Genomic DNA, 25998 nt, shown 5'->3' on the forward strand with positions numbered 1-25998 from the left:
TTTTTTTTTTTTTTTGCTTTTTAGGGCCACACCCACGGCATATGGAGGGTCCCAGGCTAGGGGTCCAATTGGAGCTGTAGCCGCTGACCTACATCACAGCCACAGCAACACGGAATCCTAGCTGAGTCTTCGACCCACACCACAGCTCATAGCAATGTTAGATCCTTAACCCACTGATGGAGGCCAGGGATCGAACCTGCATCCTCACAGATGCTAGTCAGGTTCATTAACTGTTGAACTACGACAGGGAACTCCTTTTTATTTTTTGGTCTTTTTAGGGCTGCACCTGTGGCATATGGAAGTTCCCAGGCTAGGAGTTGAATCAGAGCTGTAGCTGCCAGCTTACACCACAGCCACAGCAACATGGAACTAATGCCACATCTTTGGCCTACACCACAGCTCATGGCAACACCAGATCTTTAACCCATTGAGTGACTGATGCCAGGGATTGAACCTGCATCTCATGGATACTAGTCAGATTAGTTTTCACTGAGCCATGATGGGAACTCCAACTTTTGTTTTTGATCCACTCAAGCATCATTTCCAATGTGAAATCTCTGTTCCTTCCTAGGTAATCAGCAATCAGTTACCCAAACCTTTTTCTTTTTTTTCTTTTTAGGATTGTCCCTTTGGCGCACCCAGCTAGTAGTTGAATTGGAGCTGCAGCTGCTGGCCTACACCACAGCCATGGCAGCGTGCGATCTGAGCCACACCTGTGACCTACACCTGCAGCTTGTGGCAATGCCAGATCCTTAACCCAACTGAGTGAGGCCAGGGATAGAACCCTCATCTTTAGGACACTATGTCGGGTTCTTAACCTGCTGAGCCATAATGGGAACTCTTTACAAACCTTTTTCTTGGTCTGTAAGCTTCCAAAAGGACTGCCTGTGCCTTATTTATTTTGGGGTCTTCAGTGTTTACCAAAGTCCACTAGTAAGAGTTTGTGAAGTATGTGTTACAGGACTTCTAAGCTCAATAAGCTGCTATTTACCTTTTAAAACATGTGAAACCTGAAAAGGAAGTCTCTTAAAACAAAAATTTAAAACATACTCTGCTAAAACTTGCCATTTAATTAAACATTACTTTACTCACTGCAGTTATAGACATCCAAGTGAAAAGAAAAATAGTTAGGTTAGTAATTCATCTCCAAGAAGGCAGTTTAAAATTGCTGTTTTTATTATTTTTATTTGCTACCCATAGTTTTATTGTAAGAAATACAAAAGTTATGACAAATATACAAACCATTTTCTTTTTGCTCAAATTTAGCTTGTGCATAAGTGAAAACAATGAACTGGACAGTGATATTTCAACACCAATTCTTAAAAAAAAACAATGAGTTCCATTATCTGACAATAAATACCTAAATTTGCATTCTAGCACCCTAGAAGTCATCCAGTTTCCAAAAGATTCTTGATCGGTAACCCTCTGAAATTTCTGACGTGTTACCTTGGCCATCCCCGCAGAGTCGCCACTGGTAGTTCTCCCTCTCCACACGTTAGAGTGAGGTGAACACAAGAAGAGCTACCCCTGACCTCAGAAACCCTGGGTCATTAAGCGTCCCTTACTCGAGCTAGTATGTAAAACAGGTTGCTAGCGATGGGAATTTAATGTAAATTGTGGTGGTCCTTGGATTGCATACTTGAGGGGACACACTTACTCTTCTGTTTTCCTCTTTGGGTGAGAAGAGTAAACTGACCTATATTTTCATCTACCCAAAGCAAGGCCACTCAGCTCAGGGCACCATGAGGAGGGTAACATTACAGCTAAGCTTTCTTCCTTTTCTCCTCTTTTCAAGTGTTGTCTTGGGAGGGTTTTCTGCGTGGATGGTTGGTTGCTTGAGCGAGATGGCTCTTTCCATTCTCCTACTGTCTACACCTGAGGTCATTTTTCTTTGAGGGCTGAAAGATCCGCATACGGAGGAAGGCCGCTGGTGTCAGGGAGCTGCACTGCACCCACATCTGGGGAGAGCACGGGGTTTAGGGACCCTGTGAGGAAGGATACCCAGGGGAGCCTGACAGACCAGTGTGGTAACAATCTTGTGTACAGAGAAAAGAGCAGAAGCAATACCTAACACCAAGCCATCTGCCAACATTCCTGTAAGACTGTGTTCCAGGCAGTGCATTTTCGCACTGCTTCTTTGACCTGCTGAGCCCGAAGCACCAAAACAGAGCATTCTGAAGCAATATGAGCAAACGGAATGAGAGTAATTTTGCACCTTTAGGGAACATGCACCCTTATAAGTCTGTACCCTGATATTAAAATAGCAGAATGAGCTTCAAGTATGAAGAGATACAGTAAAAGTATAGCCTGTAGATGGGTAGAAAACAGCAGCCTGGAATGTGGTTTATATTCTCTGTTAGTTTTTCTCTTTGCACCACAGCCAAACCTGAATGCTCGGTAGAATGACTTGGTTTAAACATCAAGCTATACGTGAAGATGCTAGAGGGCATTGGTGATGGATGCCATGACATTCTCTGCACCAGGAACCTTCTCTGATGAGTGCGGCCAGCCAAAGGTCAAGTAGGGGTGGTGGCTAAGCCTGGACAGGCATACCTGTGAGGCCTAAAGCATCTCTCATCATGTCCCTGACCCCAAAGAACAGCAGAGGAGGATGGAGAGCACCACGTGGACAGGCCAGGAAGGGGATGGGGAAGACTTCAGAGGGAGTGAGGGAGGATATAGGGGTTGACGGAGTATCAGTTAGTTATCCTCGGCTAGTTCACACAGCCTAAGTTAGTATCTGAAATGCACATGCAAATTCTCTGCCTCTTCAGAACCGTGATTTCAAACACAGAAATCAACAAGTCAAATATCCCAATTAAGATTTTTTTCTACTTTTAAAACATTTTCTATTATAGAAATAAGTAAAGAAAATAAGCTAAAAAAAAAAAAAAAAAAAAAAAAAGGCTCACTGACTTCAACAGCCTTGCTGAAATCTAGAAGTTTTAACTAGGCCCTATAGGAATGCAGAAACACTAATACATTTTACAGTGAAAACATGCTTTTACACATCTCAGAAATGATAATTCTATAAAGCCCTCTAGTTCTAATCTGCACTCTACGGGAACTGATATTGTGCATTTCTTAACACATACTGCTCTTCTATATGAAACACTTGCCATTTAACCTTTAGATCAAAACATAAAATACCAGAAATGCAACAAGCTTTTGAGGTGTTGGGGACTGTTGGTTAAAATCCCATTGTTGCCTACTGTACACGCAATCCTCGTTTTAATTACCAGACTAGGTTGCCTCTGTACAAAACCAAAATGCCTGAAGCATGGAAACTTGGACTTCTCCATCTGACACATTCTGGAAGCCTCAAAGCACATGCTGACAGTTCTGCTTCTACAGAAAACTCTCACACTGCTCTCCTGTCAACACTACTACTGGTTCCCACTGCTGCACATCTATGAGGGCGCTAGATTGCGTGCGGAAGTTTCTTCTCAAGGCCAGGTAACAAGAGGCACCAGCCAGGCACCTACTTCTGCCTGGCATCTATTCTGATGGCCACCTGGCAGAGTTCCTAAATTAAGGCAGTATCTGATATTTTGCTGTCTGCGGTTTTAATTTCTGCTCTAGTTTCACACTATAGTAAATGCATATTTGACAAAAGAACAAGTCATTTGCTTTAATTCCTTTACATAATGATAAAACACCTAGACACAAAAATACTATCTCTATAGACTTAAATTCTACTAATCATGTTAAAATGCATGCAGCTTATTTGGGGGTTTAGTCTAATTTTAATTCTCTTAGCTCCATCGAGACCATGATAACGAGCATTAAATGCAAATCCTAATGCCGTCTGCTTTCTGTGCACTTTCACAGGACTAGTGTGATTGAGAAATAAATAATATACATGAATAATAATAGAAATAATTTATGCAAATGTAGAACAACTTGAAATAGAAATTATCCACCTTTTAAGTGCTGATCCTAGGAGTAGTTGATTCTATTCATTCAATGTATTAATATATTTATTACTGATCATAAGAAAATAGATGAATACAAAGGAAATAAAATATTCATGTATACATTGTTGCAAACATAGGATCAAAATGAGAAGATATATAATGCACTTGGGGGGGTATTCAGGAAAGTGTATCACTGCTGGGTCTGTTTTCATCATTCAGAGACTTCAAGGTCAAATCTGGAGTTGCTGGTGATCAAAGAAATATTGCTAGCTAATACATATTATTGCATTTAATACAACTTAAGATTAGAAACTCTCAAGTAAGGGTATGAAAAGTCTCTTCAGCACTGTAACCTAAGTACTTCAACTGAATTGCCTGGAAACCAGAGTGAGAAATGATGTAACCTATGATCTTATGCTTGCTGATTAGTGCTACAATCATAGTTCTTTATAGCATCCTGTATACCTATGTGTCCCCTTAAAGAAAATCTACATTTGAAAATCCAAACTCCTAAAATAGAGAAAAAGTTGATTGCTTGACAAAACCACTCACACAAAGGGTTCCTCTAAATAGGAAAGTCTCCCTTCTATATGAGATAACTTGCTCACATACCTTTAATTACTTGATGAAGAAAAAAGAGAAGAAATTAGAATCCAAAGAGTTAGGAGCTTTCACCAACTATGAAGCAGAAAATAAACACATTTTCCAAACAAAACTTTTCCAGGCATATCTTTTGCCATCATATATGTAGCATAGAAAATAAAAAAATAAAAAAAAATCTTTCCTGTAATTATACATCTTCTCTTAAAAAAAAAAAAAAGCAGAGCTTAGAGCTTGAGAGATGCCTGGTAGCTTCATACGCAGCAGCATCTCTTTATACCCGAACTTTCAGAGAACTGTGTTGTACTTACTTATGCACAGTAGACACCCGTTTGCTTCTAGGGACATGTTGCTTCCTAAGATTGCAGAACAGATGCCTCTGAGACAGCAGCAGGGCACAGGGACGCCGGACAGTACCTGGCCGGGTCCGCAGCCACTTCAGGCACTAACAGGTGAGCGGAGGGCGGGTTCCTAGCCAGCCCCGCCCACTGCCACTCACTGCCAAGGGGGCGAGGCGTCGGCGCGGCGCACCCCAGGGATTTGCGGAGGGAGGGCAGTTTTGAACGCGAGCAAATAAACTGGCCCAAATGATAACCCACTCGAGGTTTGAGCCCTAAGATTTGACAACCCCTAGTGTGCGCGGCACTTTCAGTATGAAATTCAGTATGGCTGAGGCTTGCCTGCTGGCTGCTCTGGAGGAAAGTGAAGCAGGCATATCGAGTTTCTGCCACTCAGAAGGAATAAACTGCCTTCTGTTAGGTTGTGCAAAGGAAACTCTGAAAGATAATTTCCTTCCTCCTAAATTTCAGGGACACTAATTGAAGAAAATTACTTCTCAAATTAACTAAAATCATCTGGGGAGTAATGGGTCTTTGAGCAGATCTGTGAATTAAAACAATAATGTATGAAAAAAATACATTTGTATCAACTAAAGTTACCAAAGAACTTCATAAGTGGAGAAATCAAAGGCTTATGTAGGTATATACTCCTAAATTATTAGCTTACATGCTTAGAGAGAACTTTAAAAAAAATTAGAATTTCTCGTGAATTTATACTTGTGATTATACAAATATAAAAAATTGCCAGGTCTTTTGGTATTTTTAGGGCAGTTTCAGCATAGCAATTCTTTAGAAAAAAATAGTTTTGTCTATTTGTTGATGCATTATTTAGTTTATCCATCTGAGCTTTAAATTAAGATTTTAAAATTTAGCAAATGTCTAACGGCCACCATAGTAGGGAATGTGAAAGCAGCTGACAGAGGGTATGGGTATTTCGGGGGAGGGAGGGTGATCTGGAGGAGTTTTACACTCCTAACAAAACTATCTGTTCACAGATGAGTGTTGCCTTTTGAGTAACAAGCTCGTCTATCTTTCTAACTTCTGCACCTGTAGAAGTGAGGTAATTAGGTACCTCAAAAAGTATATCTTGAACAGAAGAATGACTAGGCTCTCTCTCCTTGCGCACCTGAATAATCAAAATGGGTGTATTATCCATGCTCAAGAACAATTTACTTGAAGGCAATTGTTCAGAACCTAGCTAACAACTAAAACATCTAAGTTACCCAGCATTATAAAGACTACTCATCATCCTGAAAAACGAGCTCTAGGCAAGAGTTAGATGTGCAGAAAAATAAAGTCAGAAGCCTTGCTCAGATTTTCCCTTCCAAAGTGCCACCTTGTGGAATACACTGGAATAAAACAAGAAAGGCTATCCCTTAGGACAGTGTGAATTTTCAAACAGACATAAGAAAAATCCCCTCCCTTTCCTACCATATTAACTTCAAATTGCTGTCCTAGTATTTAAATAGATGCTTGAAAAAAAGTCTGTATTTACTTTCAGGTGAGTCTTGATTTTTCTTGCCAGCCAGAGCACCAGTATCGAGGAAAATAAATATGCTGATGGAAGTCCATTCATTTACCTAAATTAACTCCCTGGGAATGCTAAGAAATAGAAAGCAATCTGAAAAGCCGACTCAAACTTCATTTTAAGAAACACAACTAATTGAGATAAACATTTAAAAAAACCAGACCCCCTCCTCTTTCTCCATTTCTGTTAACAAAGGTCAGAAGATGGCAAAGACCAAAGGAACATTTTTGGTTTGTTTTCTGAAAAAAGTACAAGTTAGAAATGCTTGAGATATAGATATATAACAAAACCAAGTTGAAAACTGCTTTAGTAAAAAATGAAAATGCCATTTTCTTATGCTTTTGAGAAAAACACCTCTACTAATTATCTGAGGACCTACATTGCTTGACAGTTTTTGGTATCCTTGAGAAGTTTTTCCACTGTGGGGAAGGAACATGCACTTATCTTCCTAATCATATACTGAATGTATTGAAAGCATATGAAAAATAGTTTGGGTTTCACAAGTTTTCAAAAACCCTGGTGGCATAGGAACATTTAAAAAAATTATTTTTTTCCACAATGGACATTTTCAGCCTTGCATAATAAGCACAGCTCCACATGACTGCTGCTTTTCATGAAATGAGGAAGCAGTAGAGATGGTTTAGTTTGCCTAGTTCAATCTTTGAAATGTAACTGTTTGGAATGGCTTTTCTATAAAATTTGTTTTTGATGATATCAAATTCATAGTTCCCAGATGATTTTAATATAAATTCTTACAATATATGTTCACAAAGTATATATCCTTCAAAATATACATAATTGAAACTATCCTTCTTTGAATACCTTCATTTTCTCCAAAATTTCCCCTATCCATTGCCTAGTGTCTTAAGGTTTTTAAAAATTTAGAAATCATATCATTATTTCGTCTTTTTGTGTTTTTTAGATTCTGTCAATACCTAAGAATTTCTAATATTTCAATATTTTCGTCCCAAGGTAAATATTCTATAGTTTCTGTAGTAACATAATTAAGTAATTATAGCGGCTTATTAACTTTCGGTATTATTCTTTCCTAGACCCAGCAATGCAACATAGGCTGTTTTTGGAAAATATGAGAGACTCTCATGTGCTTATCATAAAAATAGTAAATTTGTCACTTAAAAAAAACAGAAGCAATTCTTCGGAGAGAAGAATTTCAGTATGATTATGATATTAGGAAGCTTACATGATTTAATTTCCATTAAGGAATGAATGTTGCCATTATTGACTTTTTAAGAAAAGCAGTAATAGTTAAAAACTCAATTTATATATATAATTTAAGATTTAAAAGATTTAGCAACATTTAAATTTTTTCTCATCAGGATGGATAATATCACATTCTGGAGTCACACCAAACATTTCTCCCCTAAAAGGTGCACGTTTTCTTTAAGATATTAACATGCTATTAATAGCATTCTGAAATTTTCATGTTTTCCTAAAACTATAAGGCTGAGATTCTGTTCTTAGGTGAATATTTTGAACTATTTTTAGTATAAATCACCTGGGGCCAAATTAAAAATCTGCCATTTAAAGTGTGTGTTTCCTGAGAGAAAATCATAAGAACACAGGGGGCTGAAATGGCCTGGGGCTTTCTTCCAAAACAGGATCTTCACTCCCTGAGTTCCCATCCACTTCAAAGGAGAGACAAAGTGGGAGGCTCCAAGGCCCTGGCTTCTTACAAACTCTTGAGAATTGTGTTTTTAAGGTTGTAAGATTAGGGCCTTATTACCTTTGCCACAGGATAGCTTAAGATGCCAAAATGGACAGGTTTCTCTTTCACTCTTTTGAAATGTAGGTTGTGACAACTTCACCCAGCACAGCCATTCCCAATCTTGGGCTGCCAGAACAGAGTATCACATAGAAACTATCAGGCATATTCTTCCCTCAGTTCTAGTAAGACATTCAAATGCGATTTCAAGTCTATCATCCTGAGTTTTTTTTTTTTTTTTTTTTTTTTTTTTTTTTTTTTTTTACTTCAATAAGCTGCTTCAGTATAACCCTGGAGCAGTATGGCCTTTTCAGATAATCACTGCCTAGCTTTTGGCAAAGATGTTTGAAACCATGTGTCACCGAAGAGTAAGAGGCACTCAGTAAGTTTGTATACTGCTATATGTTTTCAAGTGCCCTAATGGCAAGGGTGTTTGTGTGGGATCTGGATTTCAGAAGTGGTGAGCCGGATGTAAAAGACAGAAAAGGAGAATATCCACTCAAGTGCAACAGCCACCTGGATTGAAGAGCTGGGGACAAACTCTTAACGAGTTCAGAAAGGCTGAAATGCCCTTTCATTCTGCCTCTGGGAGGGTAATTTGGCAAGTATCTAATGTCGAAATGTTTGTGCTGTAAGTTTTCTTTATAAACACTACCAAGAAATGAATCAGGAGCATATGTTAGAAATAAAAGTTGAACTCTCTACTTGTTTAACATGCAAAAGAATGCTGAAAAATTCCAGTTTAGAACAGCTGCATTTTTCTTGAGTGAACTTATGAAAAACTGCAAAAGCAAAAACTCAAGCTATATCGACTCTAACCGTGGATATTAACTGAAAAGCTCCTGATGGATCAGTGCAGTGAGTTTAGAAATTCAATTTCTAGGAGTTCCCACTGTGGTGCAAGGGGATTGGCAGAGTTGCTGCAGCACCAGGACGCAGGTTCGATCCCTGGCCGGATACAGTGGGTTAAAGATCTGGAGTTGCTGCTTGCGGCTATGGCTCTGATCTGATTTCTGGCCCAGGAACTCCATATGGTATGGGGCAGCCCAAAAAGAAAAAAATCAATTTCTAGGCCCTTGGTCTTTGTATTTTGACCCCTGATCAAAGGAAAGGCATAAATCACTTGTCCGGGACTGTGGGGGGTGAGGGGGGATTGACCACACATACTTGCCCTGAATGCCCTGGATCCATTATATCTCAAGCATTTACAGTTATGACAAAACATAATCATTGTTGTCACAATGAAGAAAGTATAAAACATTCTTATGGCCCACCTTCTCATTCATCTCTTGCTTTAAAAATTATCCCACTTTTCAAGTTACTGAATTAGAACAATGTTAAAGAATATATGTATTAGAAAAGAATGGTTCCCAACCCTGAAAGCTCTCAAGGAGAAAAGTCTCCTAATTCTTCTCTTGTTCAAGAGAGTTGTACACAATATTAAGCTGCGAAGAATTCAGAAAGGCCTGACTATGTCTAAACATCATCTGGAACATTTTCTACAGAGTGAAGCAGTGTCCACTCTGAAAACCCTAACTCTAAACATGTCTAACTGTTGCATGCACACAAAACATGAATCAGAAAGCAAAGGTAGTCAAACTTCCCCATAGATGCTTCAGCTCCACATCTTTTGATTACTAGAGACGACTGAGCACTAACCATGTAGGCGACAGAGATGGCATGGTCTATAAAGTACTGTAGAGAAAGTGGCAAGAGGAAAATAAAGCTGTTCACTATGCCCAGGCCAGGCTGGCTCTAAGAAAGGGGGGGATATGTGCATCAGGCATTGGAAACAAGCACAGCCTGGTGGATGGAGAATAGCTAATTTTATAGAGTAAATACACATTTCTAAAAATCCGTTAAAGACATTCTCTCAGATACTACACTGACAATATATTCTAACAAAACATAAAACACTAAGTAACACTTTAAAAGCAATCAACATGCTGGTGATGGAGAAGAACCAGTCTTCTCTTTGGCTAGGTAACAACAGTGAATGTCGGGTAGGAAGATTGCATTAAAGAACATACAGGACCCTGTTAGGACTGTGGAATTGGAGCCATAAGCCAGAATCTGAATCTAACTATTTATGAAAAGCTCATTGAAAGAAAAAAAGTAGGAGGTACGTGGCAATGGCTTAAGCAAACTGTTGTTAGTTACATAAGTACCACATATTTAGAGGCACTGGGGGATGGATAAGATGGACACCTTGCAAATAAGGTAGTGCATGGTAGAAAAAAGTTCAGTGTAACAGGTGGGGAAAACTTAAACGGCACTTCTATCTCTAGTCAGAGAGAACTACCCACCAAAGCCAAACAGGAAACAGCTTCCAACAAACTCCTAAAATCAAAAATAAAACAACAAAAACCAAAAGGGAAATAAATTTCAAAACCAAGAAATCAAGGTTTCTCTTTGCCCTTAGTTTTCACCCTAGTTGAGGTACCTTCCCTAAATCTATAGCAAGTAAGAAAAAGCTTATAGGGTGTTTTCCAAAAGAAACAATAAAGCATATTATACAGGTTAAAATTACAATAAGTAAATGCAGCTTCTTCAAGAGTAAATAGAAGGTGTGCTTTAAGAAACAGGTTTCTTAAAAGATACTAGAATTTTTTTTTTTTCTTTTTGCCGTGCATATTCAACTGCCTCTAGATAGTGAACCCTTTACAACTAGCAAATTAACTGCTTTTGGCCAGAAAAGAAATGCTAAGGACATAGGCTCAACTTTCTAATTTGAGAAGCCCATTTTGGTGAATCACCTTCAGTCCACAGATACTTGGAATTTTAGCGGTCACTGTGAGTCCTTAAAAACTTAATTATTCATGTTGTTTACAGAAGTAACACTTTTTTAAGAGATCAAGAATCACACACACACACACACACACACACACACACACACACACACACACACACGCACGCTCACTCAAAAGTACCAAATCAGGCTCCGGCAGCTGCAGAGAGATTACAACATAACTCAGCTGTGCCTGGATTGCTCACTTCACACTGGCAGCATTCAAGATCAGAAAAATGCAATGGCAGCACAATTGGTCAGCAGCTTCTCTTCTGGAATTTTTCCAGGTTCTTGAAACAAACAACAAACAAACAAATAACAAACAAACGAATGAACATAAAGCTGCAATCACGCTTGCATTGATTTCAAAACAGTAAACTAGGCGTTTCCTCAGAGAAGCAGAGCCCATCCAGAAGACAGTAGCTAGAAGGCCCCCAGCCAGTGATCCTGTACAGCTTCTGCAGGGCTTACTTAGGGGACCCTCAGCCACCAAGGAGGTTCTCCGGACGATCGGCTCAGGCAGCGGCTGGGCCCTCAGGCTGTATTCATTTCTGAGCTGTTCTGGCTGGGTGGCAGATGGGAATCCAGGTTTTCCTTGCACCTCTCCAGGTCGTGGAAGTATGGGTGAGACAGGGCACTGTAGGCTGATATTCTTTTGGCTGGATTAAATGTCAAGCACTTCTGTGATTGAGAAATAAAATAATGGAGAAACATAAAACATGTCCATTTAAACCATGTGCTTACATAGTTATGTATCTATTGACTGCCATGTATTAAGTGTGACCAAAATGAGAATGAGTATCTACTTTAAGGGACACTTAATACACTGTACACAGTGCTCACATATGTGTCTAATGTAGAAGCACATTTCTGTGCTTTGGGAAAAGGCAACACCGTTTCGGTTGCCTGTGGACTCTTATATACACAGGATTTCTCCAACCCAATAATTAACTATTATGAGAGAATGCATATCATTTTATTTAGGGTAGTGACTTTTCTGATGCCAGCAAACGTAGTGCTATAATCAGAGTCTTTGCCCTTAGTTTTCACCCTGCCCCAGGTTGTATCATTGATCAGGGGATGGACAAGGGTTGCCTTGTGCAGGTATAAAGGGTAATTACTGAACACCAGGCCAGTGGAAGGGGCAACAAGTAAGGGTGAAAACCCAGATGCTAATTATATGGATCCACTAGCAAGCCATGTACCCTGAGCCACCCAGACAAGGGATGCCCTCCTTCTAGTTCACATCAAAATGCCATGTGTGCTGGCGGCAGCCCTATAGGGAGATACAGCTCAAATCCCTCAACTATTCCAGGCTGTTGACTCCGGTGCAGGTAGAAGCTGAAAGGTGAACTCTATCATAGCAATCTGCATTCTCAGGCTGTTGACACATAATCACTTAGTCACATTTTCCTCATTTCAGTTCCGCTTCCATTCCAACCCCAGGTCATCTTGTTCTTCAAATCCTCTCTTTTCATCAACTCCTCCAGCGTGCCTGGCAGATGGCAAGCACTAACTGATGATGAGTCAGACCCCTGCCCTCCAACTGCCCCAGGAGCTCACAGGTAGCAGAGGAAGCTATACTGCCTCTCCATCCTTGTGATGCAGAGTCCACCTGGGTGAGCTGGGGATCTGAAATGCCTCTGGATTTCAGTCCTCTATGTAATCTAGACTTAACATCATTCTGGTTATGGAGACCTCTTCCCTTTATTCTGGTTTCTGCCCATAAGTAGCTCACAGTCCTAGTCAAGTTCTGATTGGATTAGGGACCCCTCTAAAACTCCACTGAATGCAACTGACCTAGAAAAACACGTACAAACCAAAAATTCTACAAAATTTCCAGTGAAATTTTGGGTCTCCTGAAATCTTATTTATCCTGAGCCGCTTTCATGGATGCCAACGTGTCTGTAGTGTCTTCTGAAAATCAAAGAGCCAAATGGCAAGCTGAGGAAGGAGCTTGTTCACAGAATGGTTCTACTGTCTCTAATAGCAATAGACAGCTCGAGAAAAGCTTGACTAGGGCTGAATTCCCAAAGGACAGGAAAGCAGGGGCAAAATTCTTGAGCCTGAGTTCTCCCTTCCCAGAGTCCAAGAAGGAGAAAAGTAGGTAGTGGCTTTAGAAAAAGAAGCAGCCAGTTTAATTCCCAGGACATAGGAAAGAAGAAAAAAAAAATTGTGGAAATATGTCCAAGACACAGAGACAGGTCCCTAGAGGATTACGTGGGAGGAAGCCCTGTTCCCACACTACAGTGATGGTTTAGAGCTGGGAGGAGGGGAGCCTGGAGAAGAAGCAATCCTTAGCTGAAGGTTGGGGTGTGTAAGAATCTCACTGGAGGCTGTGATCTGTTTTGTCCCATAGAAATATTGGTAGAAGGGACAAGGCTGGTGGACCCAGCACGTGCAGGTGTACCCCCCACTACTGTGGGTACCCCCCACCCAAAAAAATACTGTTAGAAAAGGTGGCTGAGTCCTATTATTCCTCGACTTCAATAAAGCAACTGCTAGTTTGAGAACTAGTTGTATTTTATGTATTTATTTATTTATTCTTTTTTTTTTTTTCTCCTTTTCTAGGGCGGCTCCTGCAGCATATGGAGGTTCCCAGGCTAGGGGTCGAATCAGAGCTGTAGCCGCCAGCCTACGCCAGAGCCACAGCAACTCAGGATTGGAGTTGCGTCTGCGAACTACACCACAGCTCACAGCAATGCCGGATCCTCAGCCCACTGAGCAAGGCCAGGGATTGAACCCGCAACCTCGTGGTTCCTAGTCGGATTCATTAACCACTGAGCCACGACAGGAACTCCATATTTATTTATATTTTTGCTTTTTAGGGCCACACCTGCGGCATATGGAGGTTCCCAGCCTAGGGGTCTAATCAGAGCTGCGTCTGTGACCACAGCTCATGGCAACGCTGGATCCTTAACCCACTGAGCAAGCCCAGGGATCGAACCTGCAACCTCATCATTCCTAGTCGAATTCGTTAACCACTGAGCCACGACAGGAACTCCTAATTGACTTATTAAAATGAGCTTTTGGAATTGCAACTTAATCAAGAGTTGACTACTACAGGGGATTGGATCATTTGCCAACCCCTATTCTCTTTCTTTCCTTCCTGCTCTCCATGAGAGGAGCACTCATTCCTCTCTTAAAGTTGGCCTTGGTCATGTAACTTCCTTTGGCCAATGGAACGTGGACAGAAGTGGCAGGGTGCCTCTTCCAAGCCTAGGCCTTCAGGGGCATCTTAAGTTTCTACTTGCCCTTCTGGAAGCACCCACCACCTCTGATGAGAAAAACAGGGCCCCGGGAGTCAAAGTCCCTTTGACCTGGACCTCAAAATGAGACATGTAGAGACGGCCAGTGCTTCTGACCCACTGGCTGAAGCAGAATTGTTCCAGGTGGCTCAGAGCTGTCTCTGCCAAGGTGCAGAACCGTGGGCAAGACACAAATGCTTACTGCTGCATCCTGGTGAGAGAGCTTTTATTTTATTTTATTTTGTGTGTGTGTGTTTTTAGGGCCACACGAACAGCATATGGAGGTTCCTGGGCTAGGGTTCGAATAGGAGCTGTAGCTGCCGGCCACAGCCACAGCCATAGCAACACGGGTTCCGAGCTGTGTCTGCGATCTACACCACAGCTCATGACAACACCAGATCCTTAACCCACTGAGCGAGGCCAGGGATCAAATCCGCTTCCTCATGGATACTAATTGGATGTATTAACTGCTGAGCCATGAAGGGAAGTCCATGAGGGATAACTCTTAAAAGTGCTAAGCTTTTAAATGTTCACTGTTTCTTAAATAAAACAGCTTTCTAGAGAGTTCCCGTCATGGCTCAGAGGTAATGATCCCGATCAGTATCCATGAGGATGCAGGTTCAATCCCTGGCCTTACTCAGTGGGTTAAGGATCCTATGTGGCTGTGGCTGTGGCTGTGGTGTAAGCCGGCGGCTACAACTCAGATTTGACCCCTGGCCTGGGAACTTCCACATGCTGTGGGCGCAGCCCTAAAATGACAAAATAAAACCAAAGAAACAGCTTTCTAGAACACCCTTTACTTTTATTCCTTAGTAAAAGATTTTCAAGAGAGAAAATGGTAATTCTGGGGCCTCAGCGGCCCCTCCTGTACTGATGGCCTGCCTCCTCTGCTTTACAGTTCTAGCTTGTGTCCCTCTGGGATGAAACACTAAGGGCTTTCAGAGAGTTCTGAGACTTAAGGTCTTGGACTGTCCTTGCCCAGAATGCCTGTGGATATTATGCTCCAGTCTTACGTTTTCCTTGGTCACGGTGCTACTGGCTCTGCTTTTTATTCCCCTTCTTTGCTCTTTCTAATTTCGGGGGTCACTCCTTACCCACCTATGTCCCTCTCTCTGGTAGGCTTCTTAGCTCTTTTTTTTCTTTTTTTTGTCTCCTGCTACTTCTTCAGGCTAGCACTAGTGTGGAGTCCGGCTGTGGAAGCCACCAGCTAAGCAGAGGCCCCTGAATGAACATGTGGCATTGTCTGTGATCTTCACATTTTAAGTTCTTCTTGGTGATTCCTCCTGACGTTGGAGACAGGAGATATTCTGGGTTGTCTCAGAGCACTTTCATGGCTAGATACCAAAGGCTTTTAATACAGCCGGTAAAGTATACACTCATTACTACTCATTGGGTTCCAGACACTAAGAGTAGGCCAACAGGTACACTTCTCTACCTATTGTTCTGGTCACAAGTACAAGGAGTTATGTATAACACCAAGTATTAGGAGTTTGAGTCTTAAACAGGCCACAGAAGCCTAATCAGTGAGATATTTTCTCTGTACAGGGCACAGTCAATACTTATTAAATAAATCAGTAACTAGAAGGAGGCTTACTATACTGTTCCTTTGGGAAAACACCTTCCTAAACATGCGCCTTTTTAAAAAAAGGTGCATTAAAATGCCAAACGAGCTGCTTAAAGAAGCATGAGACGGTAAACAAGGAAACCTTTTACTTTATAATATTTACTTCTAAAGAACCATATGTTTAGGTGAATCTGCAGGATTCTAAGGCTAGGTTCAAAAAGAAGATTCAAAGACGGCAGATTGAAAGGGTGTGGATGAAGAGTTCCTGTTGTGGCTCAGTAGTAACAAATCTGTCTAGAATCCATGAGGACACGGGTTTTATCCCTGGTCTCGCTCAGTGGGTTGAGGATCTGACATTGCCACGAGCTGTGGTGTAGGTCGAAGATGTGGGTCGGATCTGGTGTTGCTGTGGCTGTGGTGTAGGTCAGCAGCTGCAGCTCTGATTCGACCCCTAGCCTGGGAACCTCCATATGCTATGGGTGTGGCCCTAAAAAGCAAAAAAAAAAAAAAAAAAAAAAAAAAAAAGATGTGGATCAGACTCCTTCTCTTTCTACAGGCCCTGAAGACAACACAAGAATCAAAAGCCACTAGCTGCTACATGTGTGGAAACGAAAGCTGCAGAGAGACTGTGGCCTCTGCCCTGTGAGACACTAAGCTGATGCTGTGCCCAGCGCCTGGCATAGACAGGCCAAGTCTCTCTCCCGAGCACATTGCAGACTGACTCTGTGTCGCGTGAACTTACCAGAAGCAGGTCTTTGCCTTGTTCATCAATATCTGCTACAAACTTCTCAATTGGCTGGGGAGATTTGGAGTGGAAAGCCTGCCTGGGAAGGGCAACATCTCGAGGCCAGTCCTCTTCTCCTGGGAGTCCAATCACGCTATGAAAGAACCACAGGTGAACATAAGCATTGGCTGCTGTGCTGAAGCTATTTCTCCACCAATTCTAGAAGAAGGTAAAGTCTGAGGGGCAGGCAGGGGGGACACAGAGCTCCAGGAGTCCATGTCCATCACTTTGTATGGCTGGCGGGGCTCTCATTTCTTTCCACCCTACTGTAAAATGGTGGTCATGGAGTAGAGGGTAATCTTACAGGAGAAGTGGAAAAGCCACTGAGAAGAGGTAAGAGATGACTCTGGCATCAGACATGCAATGTAAGAGATCATGCAGAAACAGAAACTGTTATATTACCAATATGCCTGGAAAGACTGACAGAGCAGGACCTATATATACAAAGGAGATCCGATCCAACATACTTTTCATTTCTTTTTTTTTTTTTTTTTTTTTGCTTTATTAGGGCTGCACCTGTGGCATATGGAAGTTCCCAGGCTAGGGGTCGAATTGGAGCTGCGGGTAATGGTCTACATCACAGCCACAGCAATTCGGGATCCTTAACCCACTGAGCAAGGCCAGGGATCGAACCTGTGTCCTCATGGATACCTGCCTGTTTTGTTACCACTGAACCACGATGGGAACTCCCGATGGACTTTCTGACCAAACACTCCTATACTGACATGCTTTTATGATGCTCATTTAACCTGACCTGTATCTACCTAAATTTGGTCGTGTTTTTGGTTAAAGAATAATTCCCCAAACAGTAAACTAGAATCAGTCCAAAAAATGAGGCTAAAAGGTATGTTAGTTCTGTGTCACACAAACACTATAATTTGCTGTTGAATTTAAGGTACATAACTTTATATATTTTATAAGACCATTTTATGGAATTACAAAGTGAGCAAACAATTAATAAAAACAATATCAGGAGTTCCCGTCGTGGCGCAGTGGTTAACGAATCCGACTAGGAACCATGAGGTTGTGGGTTCGGTCCCTGCCCTTGCTCAGTGGGTTAACGATCCGGCGTTGCCGTGAGCTGTGGTGTAGGTTGCAGACGCGGCTCGGATCCCGCATTGCTGTGGCTCTGGCGTAGGCCGGTGGCTACAGCTCCAATTCAACCCCTAGCCTGGGAACCTCCATATGCCGCGGGAACGGCCCAAGAAATAGCAACAACAACAACAACAAAAAAAAAAGACCAAAAAAAAAAATAGATATTCGATCCATTAAAAAAAATATTATTTATATTTCTTTTGAAAATCATCCTGGGATCAGAAATGTAGAGAGGGCACCGGTGATGTAATAAGAACAGCACAGGGAAGCTCCCTTTTGGCACAATGTGTTAAGGATCCAGTGTTGCTGCAGCCGTGGTTCAGGCTGCACCTGTAGCGTGGGTTCGATTCCTGGCCTGGGAACTTTCACATGCAGATCGTGCATCCAAATCAAAACAAAACAAACAAAAAAACCCAGTATAGGCTCTGGAAATAGGGAGACCTGAGTTCAAATCCTGCACTTGCCACTTACTGGTAGGTAAGGACAAACGTAACTTCTGTGAGTTTCAGTGTCTTTATTTATACAATGATAATAATTTTTGGTGTTATGAGGATCAGCAATAATTTAAATAAAATGAACAGCACAGTGCTTGTCACAAAGTACTTACTTGTCAATAACAATGCATTACCCATTATTGTTACCATAAGAGGAAAATAAGGTTATTAATCTAAAATCCGTGGGTAACGCACCACCACCACAGTAAAAATATGAACTGCTTGAGATCTACTGATGTGTGACTTAAGGTTCCTCAGAATATTAGTTGGTCAGTGACCTTAAACGACGAATACATTATGTAACTATTCTTCATGACTTATGTATAGGTGTTAAGTAAATCTGAATGAGGGAAACCAGGGGAAGCAAGAACTTACATCTCACATAGACTCTGATGAACTCTGAACTAAAACATTACAGTCTAGTGGACAGAGTATATGGCTGTCCAGATACTGAGCACACTGTTTTGAGTACAGTTAGAAATGGTGCTGGCCAGGATTACAGTCTTCTGGGCCTGCCTTTGCTGGAACTAAGGCCCCAGGTGTTCTCCTGAATGGGTCTCTGGTGCTCAGGAACACATAGTGGGAAATGTCCCAACATTTCTGTAGGGCTTTGTCCCCCTTCCCTTCCCTCCAAACAGAGCCCAGGTGACAGACCTCACCTGGGAAAAGCAGACACCTGTATTATAACTGCACCTGTCATTGGGCGTCTAGGGGAAGATACTGCAATCCTGCCTCTGTTGACATGCTGGGAGAGACATATTACTGAGATAAAGACAGACTCTGAGACATTTTTACCGGAACAAATGAATGAAAATGACAACTCAAGCAACACACATGTGTTTAAGGGAAAGATCTAGAAAAAGAAGAAAAAGAAGAAAACAAAAATATTACCATTAATTATTAAAGGAAATAAATGTGTTTAAGTATTTGGATAGAATGGGTCAGGCAGAAGAACAGAAGAATGCTTATAAATAACTTTAAAAACTGTCTTTCATCATATTTGCCTTTTAGCCATTTTTGGGGTCCTTTTAGAGCCTCATCTGTAACATATGGAAGTTTCCAGTCTAGGGGTCAAATTGGAGCCATAACCGCTGGCCTACACCACAGTAACTTGGGGTCTGAGCTGCATCTGTGATTTACACCGCAGCGTGCAGCAACATGGGATCCTTGACCCACTGAGCGAGGCCAGGGATTGAACCTACATCCTCATGGATACTAGTCAGGTTCTTAACCTACTGAGCCACAATGGGAACTCCCTTGTAGCCATTTTTACATCAATATCTGTGCATATTATCCCCAGTCACCTAGAAATTGATTATGACTACTCAGTAAGAACTTAAAATCTTTATTTGCAGTTCTGAATATATTTATGTTAAGTTAAATCTGGAAATATGGGCCAAAAGCCCACGAAGCCCAAAAGCCCTCAGAAAAACAGTGTCCCGGTATGTACAGACATGTGCGATGTATACATACATACATATATATACCTGTTTATATAAATAACTTTATAAGTATTTTTAAATCAACCCCCTCCTCTGACCTGCAAAACTACCTCCTGAGACATATAGGTCAGGTATTATTATTTATTTTATAGATGGGAAAACTGAGGATGAGGAATAAAATGAACTGCCAAAGTCATACGCAGGGAGTTCGGCCCAGAGCCGGGAGTGAACTTATTCTAAATCCAGTATTTTGTTTCCATTTAACTATGACTCTGCTCTCAAAAATGCTCTCAAATGTCACAGGCTAAAAACATTCAGTTTCACTTTCAAAGGACTTGCTGTTCTTTGAAAGTATAAATCTTCCTAAAAACAGAAATATTTTTCCCCTTAAGAGAATGTGAATATGGCTCTCCTTTAAAAAATATCCAGTTTACTACCCAGTGTGAACTTTTACAGCCTAGATATGAGGGTTGTGGAATTCTGATAGGTCCATTAAAAAGCACTTGCCTCCAATTTCAGTATTTGGACAGCTGAATATAAGCCTTAAAAGCTGACATTTGTACTGGAAAGACTGACAGAGCATAAAACCTATAAATGGCGTGATGACTGGGACGGAAATCATCTTCAAGTACTTCAGAAGTGACACTAGGGTGCAGCATTGTCCCTGTTCTCTATGCCAAAGTAATGCATTCAGAGAAAACAACATCATTTCAATGAATCAATGCCAGAAACTAAAAAGTACAATCTCAAGGCACAAAACATATTGAACTTCATGGCTTCTTTTCTGCTGGCACCCTAAGATCTCTGTCAGGCCTTTGCCAGCAGAAAAAGTGGCATTCTCTTGGAAGCAAGTCAAACATGTTTGTCAAAGGTTCCTTCTGGTTCATCGCACGGGCTCACGTACTAAGGGGCACCAGCAATGTCACTGGTGCCAAAAGTGGACAGATGGCCCAGGTGGCGTCAGCAAGGAAAAGCAGGGGAAGGACTGGTGTCTGACAAGCTGGTTTCAGTTGAGATTGCTTTTACTTTTAACGAGAGGGTCACCAGTATGTCTGCCTCTTGGTAGTTCCTTCGTCACGATCACATGCATACAAAATATATTTCATCGGGGTAGGGAAGATGGGAGTTCATCATGGATTGCTTTGACATCCAGAAGCAGTAATGTGGAAGTCTGGTTCTGAATTTGTCCATCTTACAGACCGGGCATAGCAGCGGGAGGAGCAGCAGCCATGGCAGCTGCCGGGGACCCGGGAAGCCCCCAGACAATACAACGAACAAATGGTTTTCTGGCCTTAAAGCCACTGGCTTCTGACTCAGCAGTGACACGGGCATTAATAGAGGCCTCTTGGAACTACTTCCAGTCACCAAAAGAACAAAGTCAGGTTCCAGTTTTATTCCAACTATTTTAAGCGATTCTGCATGGGAAGATAGTGTTATGATGTGATTTTTTCCTTTAGGGACATTTTTCATCAGTTTTTCAGACTGAAAATGTAGAAATGACTGGGATACCATAAAATGGTACAGACCAATGATCAGGGCTATTTTTGGCTCTAGAACTCCCACTTTCTTCCTACTCCACCCCAATTCTGATGGGGCTTGGCAAACACATGGATCCCAAAAGGATGTCATACTGCATGCTTTGTGAAAAGAAAAGCCTTTTCTTAACGTTCAAGACATGAAAGCATCCATACCTCACATGCTCAGACATGTAGATACTAATGGAACGCTGAAACGTAGCAAGGAGCTGCGTCACAGACAAGTGGAACCAAAGAATTCGAGCAAAAGAAGGGACCTTCAAGTTTCATTTCTCAGGCAAAGAAGTTAAGGGATGGAAAAAACAATTAATGATGAATTATAATAAGAGCCAACATTTTAAAAGCATTAACTATGTACCAGGCCCTGTGTAAGCCCTTTACACAGGGAGTTTGAAATGACCTTTTCAAGACTACGTTGTTATTTAGCAGTAGACAAACGTTTGGAATCTAGGGTTCTCGTTTCCTATTCCAGTGTTCCAAAGAAAGATGGGGTGTGTAGCGTACCATCTTTGCCCAGGAAAACAAAACAAAACAACGTAAAGCCAACCCGGATGACTAAAGGATACTCAATGGGGACAGGAAGCCCAGTGGGTAAGGATAGGTTGCCAGGCCACTGATCACCCACCTTTGATGATGGCCGCATCTGAAATGACCCCAAGCAGACAACACAACGGAACTAAAGAACTGGAGCTCAGCCAAGGATAGAAAGAGGAGCTGCCAAAAGACCCACACCAGCAACATACAAGCCTCCAGAGCAGAGCGGTTATTAGGCCACACGTCATGATGGGCTCTGTGTAAATCAGCACGTCTACCACGTCCCCACTCACCACACAAATAGTAACACTGTCTGCAGCAACGGCTTGGGGTAGGAAGGAGGAGAGATAAACAAATTATATGAATGTCAGAGGAAGGTCACTGCAAATGTTTTAATGCTACAGACACGATGTAAAATTATAGTTACTACTTACTCCAAGATTTTTCCTAGTTGATCGACATCTGAACTTCCACGAAAAAGCGGCCTAAAAGAATAAAGATACATATTAAACAAGGAATTTTCTGTTTATATTCCAATCATTAATTAACAAGAATCAAAATTTTTTTTTTTTTTTTTTTTTTTTTGCTGGGCCCATAGCATGTGGAAGTTCCTGGGCCAGGGACCGAACCCGAGCCACCGCAGGGACAATGCTGGATCTTTAACCTGCTTAGCCACCAGAACACTCCAAGAATCAAAATAGTCTTTGTGCGGGGGGAGAAATATAGAATGGAGACACCCTTCCTTTGGTAAATGAACGTTTTTATTGCATTTCCCTTACGTTAATGATTTCTCATGAATATCTGGTGTTTGACTCCCATGATTGATAATCGCTGGTGTCCTATTCTCAGTCATTGTAACAACAGTGCCACCATCATACACAGGCCCTGACTTCAACGTTCTAATAAACTTTGTGATAGGCTGTAACACATCACTGTCTTAGTCTCAGACCAGGGGTACATGATATTCTATATTCTTGGTCAAATCCTTCCCAGAGCACCATTTCTTTCTTTCCTTCCTTCCTTCTTTCCTCCTTCCTCCCTTCCTTTTCTGGCCATGCCCGTGGCATATGGAAGTTCCTGAGCCAGGGACCGAACGTGCACCACAGCAGTGACCCAAACCGCTGTAGTGACAATGCTGAATCCTTAACCTGTTGTGCCACAAGGGAACGCCATTTCTTTTTCTTTTTTTTTTCTTTTTTTGTCTTTTTGACTTTTCTAGGGCTGCACCTGTGGCATATGGAGGTTCCCAGGCTAGGGGTCTAATCAGAGCTGTAGCTGCCGGCCTACACCACAGACACAGCAACGCTGGATCCGGGCCTCGTCTGTGACCTACACCACAGCTCACGGCACCACCGGATCCTCAACGCACTGAGTGGGGCCAGGGATCAAACCCGCAACCTCATGGTTCCTAGTCGGATTCATTAACCACTGAGCCATGGACGGGAACTCCAACCATTTCTTTTTTATTAAAATTGAAGTATAGTTGATTTACAATATTATGTTAGTTTCAGCAAAGTGATTCAGAGGTACACATACACACACATGAATGTAAATTTTTCCATTTCCACTGTAAGTTATTATAAGATACTGAATATGGTTCCCTGCATGATACAGTAAATTCTTGTTGGTTATCTATTTTATGTCTAGTAGTTTGGATCTGTTAATCACATGCTCCTTCCTAATTTGTCCCCGTTGGTAGCTGTGAGTCTGTTGTTTTTGACACAGCACCCTTTTTTAGTATCACTCTGCTGTCACAGTACTTCCTCATGGGTCTCCTTCCACTTGTCCTCAATGCTGCACAGAGCTACCTCTGGGTCTATTTTTCCTTTTTTTTTTTTTTTTGGTCTTTTCAGAGCCGCACCTGTGGCATATGGAGGTTCCCAGCCTAGGGGTCAAATTGGAGCTGTAGCCAGCGGCCTACACCACAGCCACAGCAAAACAGGATCCGAGCTGCGTCTGTAACCAACACCACAACTCACGGCAATGCCGGATCCCCGACCCACTGAACAAGGCCAGGGATTGAACCTGTGTCCTCATGGATACTAGTCAGATTTGTTTCCACTGAGCCAGGACGGAACAGGAGTTCCCAGGAGGGTCTATTTTTTCTGATTATACCACTTCCCTTTCTCCCAATACTAAGGGAGCTAACTATCACAAAAGTTCAAAATCCAGACTCTGGTCTTCAGGGGCAACTGTCAACATACAAGGCTCATTATCTACACTGAGCATTTAACTGGCAACTAAATTAAATCACTTGGTGACATTTCTGGCATCTTCTCAAGTACAGGGGAGGGACTTCTCTAGGTCTGCCCCTAACCCTTTGGCCTAGTGCTTTACCTGAACAGGTGCTCAGCTACTACTACCCTATTTGATTTTACATATACCTATGGTACACATGTAAATGTTCCCTAACTCCTTGCTCAATGACAGACATAAAAACATATTTTTTAAGAATAACACATCTAAACAAATGTGCAACCTATTATCAGAAGTCATATTTTAAACATACTATCAATTTATAAAGGCTTAAACCAGACCTCTTAAATATTTTTTGCACACAATAAATGAACTTGCTATATACTATAGATGGAGACCCCTATAAAGTCATAGCATTTCAGTGGCTAGATGACACCTTAATATTCCTCAACCATACTTTCTATTCAGGCAATTGTTCTTGAAAATGGTTATTTTCAAAGGCAGGGGGAAATAATTTATTTGTGGCAATGTTGGAATGTGTCTCCCCCAGATTCTTGTTGAAGCCCAACCCCCAGTGCCTCAGAATGAGACTGTATTTGGAGACAGGGCCTTTAAGGGGATGGGTAAGTTCAAATGAGGCTGTAAGGGTGGGCCCTGATCCAATCTGATGAGACAAGGAAACCAGGGACATGTGTGCACCCCAAGAAAGGACCACGCAAGGATGCAGCTGGAAGGTGAACCAAGGGGAGAGGCCTCAGAAGAAATCAAACCTGCTGACATCTTGACCTTGCACTTACAGCCTCCAGAACTGAGAGAACACACCTTTCTGTTGTTTAAGCCACTCAGTCTTTGCTATTTTGTTATGGCAGCCCTAGCCAACTAATACAGACATTGTTCATGCAGCCAAATTCATAAAGAGTTGGGTTCTAAAAGACATTCAGAGATGTCTGAAAAGATAACAAGGTGAGAAATGAAAGTTTTGGAAAAGGAGCTCCCATTGTGGCTCAGCAGTGATGAACCTGACTAGTATCCATGAGGACATAATCCCTGGCCTGCTCAGATGGTTAAAGGATCTGGTGTTGCCGTGAGCTATGGTGTAGGTATCAGATGCAGCTCGGATGCTGCGTTGCTGTGGCTGTGGTGTAGGCAGGGAGCTGCAGCTCCGATTCAACCCCTAGCCTGGGAACTTCCATGTGCTACAGATGAAGCCCAGGGGAAAAAAAAAAAAAAGATGGAAGTTTTAGACAAGCTAAGCAAGGGAATCTTAACAGCTATTATTTATGGAGCACTGATGTTCTATCTAACATAGTGCCACATGCCCCCCCAACATTATATCATTTAATTCTCACAAAAGTAATTTATCTGTGGCAATGTTATGGGTTGGAATGTGTTCCGCCAAGAACAAGGTAGTATTATTATCACTCCTATTTCCTAATCAGGAAACTGAAGATTGGAGATGTTTCATGACTTATATAAAGGACATTTGATAAACTGCAGACTTAGCATTCAAACCAGGTCTGCCCTAGCCCAAAGCCCGTATGCTTTATTATCATGTTGAAATGCTTTTATTTAGGTTACTAATGTTCTCTGCAATCATAGACAATCACTTTTGCTCAGACTCTGGGGTAAAGTAGCACAGGGACTGTGTGAAGAGCACTTTAGAGAGAACCTCGTATCTCATAAGCGGTTCCTATGGGGTTCTTACTACAATTGCTTTACAAGCGTCTAAGCATCTTTAAATTCTTGCTCTACTTTAACAAGTAACAAAACAATTCACCAGATCGAGGCTCTCTATTCTTGCCATCAACTTACTGATCTAATGGCCCTTCTAGATCTTTAAATGCTTCCCACAGCCCCATTTTTTTTTTTTAATCTTTTTAGGGCAATACCCGAGACATATGGAGGTTCCCAGGGGTTGAATCAGAGCTGTAGCCATCGGCCTACACCACAGCCACAGCAATGCAGGATCCAAGCTGTGTCTGTGACCTACACCACAACTCACAGCAACGCCAGATCCCCAACCCACTCAGCGAGGCCAGGGATCGAACCTTCATCCTCGTGGATACTAGTCAGATTCATTTCCGCTGAGGTGTGATGGAAACTCCCCACAGCCCAATCTTTATAGCTGTTTAGCACAAATCTTAATTGATACACCATTTTTTAATTCTTTCTAAAGCAGAGAATGTGGATTGCACAGAAACCACAGTTCTTT

At 41.8% G+C, this 25998-nt stretch overlaps 1 long non-coding RNA gene across 4 annotated transcripts in view; it reads right to left on the minus strand.

The window, feature by feature from the left end:
- The window catches only part of CDK6, a 254774-nt gene continuing 229908 nt past the window's right edge, over positions 1133 to 25998 (minus strand). For all 4 annotated transcript variants that reach the window (XR_002347034.1, XR_002347036.1, XR_002347035.1 and 1 more), the window contains exons 6-8: positions 22025 to 22075; positions 16449 to 16584; positions 1133 to 11575 (exon numbers count right to left, since the gene is read on the minus strand). This is a non-coding gene — a long non-coding RNA (cyclin dependent kinase 6). The remainder of the gene's footprint in view (positions 11576 to 16448; positions 16585 to 22024; positions 22076 to 25998) is intronic.

The sequence above is a fragment of the Sus scrofa genome, chromosome 9 (genome assembly GCF_000003025.6).
Source record: "Sus scrofa isolate TJ Tabasco breed Duroc chromosome 9, Sscrofa11.1, whole genome shotgun sequence".
Classification (NCBI taxonomy): domain Eukaryota; kingdom Metazoa; phylum Chordata; class Mammalia; order Artiodactyla; family Suidae; genus Sus; species Sus scrofa.